Source organism: Tenrec ecaudatus, chromosome 5, assembly GCF_050624435.1.
Source record: "Tenrec ecaudatus isolate mTenEca1 chromosome 5, mTenEca1.hap1, whole genome shotgun sequence".
Lineage (NCBI taxonomy): Eukaryota > Metazoa > Chordata > Mammalia > Afrosoricida > Tenrecidae > Tenrec > Tenrec ecaudatus.
Window position 1 is genome coordinate 97,460,367 of NC_134534.1, and position 3,151 is coordinate 97,463,517.

The 3,151-nt window shown below is 39.7% G+C and overlaps 1 pseudogene; it reads left to right on the top strand.

Moving 5' to 3' along the window:
• Positions 1-300: 300 nt before the first annotated feature.
• On the top strand, positions 301-887 carry LOC142448861 (large ribosomal subunit protein uL6 pseudogene; annotated as a pseudogene).
• Positions 888-3,151: the final 2,264 nt, after the last annotated feature.

Sequence of the window (3,151 nt, forward strand, 5' to 3'; positions counted from 1 at the left end):
AAAAAAGGCATTGCAAAAATGTGAGTGGCCACAACAACAGCTACATGAATTTCATTTTCTTTTTCTAATGGTTCTTACACAGAAATGGTGACATGATGGTGCTGACCTCATTTTAAGGTAAATTTCAACCCTGGCATTGTTCAATGATCAACTGTACATATTTTCATCACAATAAACAAAACAAAAACATTTTTTAAATGAGTGATAGAGAAGAATGTCAAGGAAGTAATTTTCATTCTCTATGTAACCATTATGTCCAAATAACCTAGGGAGTTTTAAAAATACCTCTTTGCTGCATCTACTGCGAGAATGAAGACCATTCTCAGCAACCAGACTGTCGACATTCCGGAGAATGTGGACATCTCCCTGAAGGGGCGCACAGTCATCGTGAAGGGCCCCCAAGGAACCCTGCAGAGGGACTTCAATCACATCAACGTAGAACTCAGCCTCCTTGGGAAGAAGAAGAAGAGGCTTCGAGTTGACAAATGGTGGGGAAACAGAAAGGAACTGGCTACAGTCCGGATGATCTGCGGTCATGTACAGAACAAGATCAAGGGCGTGACACTGGGCTTCCGATACAAGATGAGGTCTGTGTATGCCCACTTCCCCATCAACGTGGTTACTCAGGAGAACGGGTCTCTTGTTGAAATCTGTAATTTCTTGGGTGAAAAATACATCTGGAGAGTTCGCATGAGGACAGATGTTGCCTGTTCTGTTTCTCAAGCCCAGAAAGATAAGTTAATTCTTGAAGGAAACGACATTGAGCTTGTATCAAATTCAGCTGCTTTAATTCAGCAAGCCACGGCAGTTAAAAACAAGGATATCCGAAAGTTTTTGGATGGTATCTTGTTTCTGAAAAAGAAACAGTTCAGCAGGCTGATGAGTAGCTCTAAGACATGTCCAGCAACAGTCTAGATGATTCCTTTAGACTTGCCTGTGATGCTTTGATCCAATCCAATAAAGTTTATGTAATGAAAAAAATACATATTCCTCAGCTCTACCACTAGAATTAAAAACTTGATAGATTCCAGTTTGGGCCCCAGAGTATGCATTTTTAAAATGCTATAGTTGATTCGTATGGATAGCCTTGGGTAGCAACCAGTGAGCTGTAAATGAGGAGGCTTCAAAACATTCATGGGAAAATTCCATTATTTCTTAATTGGTATTTAGAAATGAAAAAATAATGGAATTTTCCATGAACCTATAAAGCCCCTTCATGTTCTTTCTTGGGGATGCTAAGTCTTTGCTATGTAAAGTTCATGAAGCAGTGCTCTCGTCTCTGTTGGAAGCTTGTTATTAATGCAGATCTCCAGTCCAAGCTTAAACACTCTGGATCAGAATCTGCATTTGGACAAAACCCCAGGGAATTTGTATACGCGTGGAAGTTCAGAACCATTACTTGACAATATCTATCTGGTATTCCTTTGATTGCACCGCTTGTTTCACAATGCCAACACATTCCTTTATTAAATTACTTCATAAGCAGTGAATTACTTAACATGATTCTTGCAGCCCAATCTTGTAACTTCCATCAACCAACCTTCCCATGCATGGGGCTTAGAAGAAGGTAGGAGAAAATACTGATAGGATCCACCTGTGAGTAATTGTGAACAAGATTCCCTGGAATACCATCCCTTTTTTAATTTTTTGAAAATTTTGTGCTCCATTTTAAAATATTTTTCTCTACCATAATTATAGCATTAAATGCCAGGGTTTAGCAATTGAGAAAAAATGTTGAAGTGGGACAGATAATATAGAGATCAAATGAGATATTATTTTGTTTTCAAGGTTTAAAAAATTATTATTAATTGGGATATATATATATATCGTCCCATTGTTCAATCACTTCAAGCAGTATTGTACAATTGCTAACACAATCAGTTTCCAAATATTATTTTCCTTCTTGGACTCCTTGACATCGTCTCCCTTTTACCCCCCACCACGTACACCCTCCTCCTGCCCTGAAACCTTATTCTACTTGCTGTCTCTAGGAAGTTCACCAATTCTAAATGCCAAATCCTGGGAAACAGGAAAACATATAACACAGCTTCAAGATGGTGACCCTAAATGACATAAAACCTCTGAGATAGAACCTAATACGAACAAAAGAAAGACAAAACAAAAATACAGAAAATGAAAACCCGATCATGTCCAGCATGCAACAGAGGCGGGCCAACAGACAAGTTTAACTGTTGAAGTGAGGTGTATCCTTTGAGCTTCTGTAGTCTCCTCTCCAACCACGTTCAGTAACCACGTTCCTCCCCACCCTCAATTACGGATAGAGGGAAATCACAGGAGGCTTATTACCTATATAGTTACCACAAATGTATCTTGGGCTTCCACTGTCATCCAAAACCTTCTTCAAACTAGATTCTCACAATTCAGGCTCTGATACTAATCCCCCTTCTAATTCAGATTATATGATTTAAAATTCTTCGGTGAGTGGTGATGGTGTGCTTCTTCCATGTGGACTTAGTTAACATCTCACTTAGATGGCTGCTTATTTGGAGACAAGCCTTTAAGTCCCCAGATGCTATTTTATCTGAGAGCCTGGCACCATCTGATTTCTTTGCCACATTTTGCTACAGCACCCATGTCTTCTGTGGCACATCATCCTTGTGTATAAAATGAGCCCTCTGAAAAGCAAGAGGAGTGATCTCATTACTAGCAACAGCCAAGAGCACCTGAGATCCGTGCACAGTGAAACTTCTGGATCTAAAAGATAGCTATATAATATCAGAGGGGCAGTGGCAGAACCAGGACCTGGAGCATAGGGCAGAGGGATGAACTTCCCCACACAAGGAGCAAATAAAGATGGATACTTTGTGCAGAAGGATGACTTGTGGAGTGAGTTAACTCTGGGCACTTAATTCTGGGAGCTGGGTTTGCTGGCCCATGGTGCTTGAGTTGACTGCCTTTAGTTGAGGCTTTAGTTGAGTGATATGTTCTTTCGGCATTTATTAGCAGACCTGAAAGAACTTTGTAACCTTTTCTGATACACAACTCAACCCGAAGCATTTCTCACTGGTATTACAACTTGTTAACTTAGTCAATAAACCCTTTAATCATTCATTTTGTTTGGGAGTTCTGTGTAGCCACTGCAATAGATATTAAAACCTAGAAAGGCAAAACTGAGAATACTAAATATACA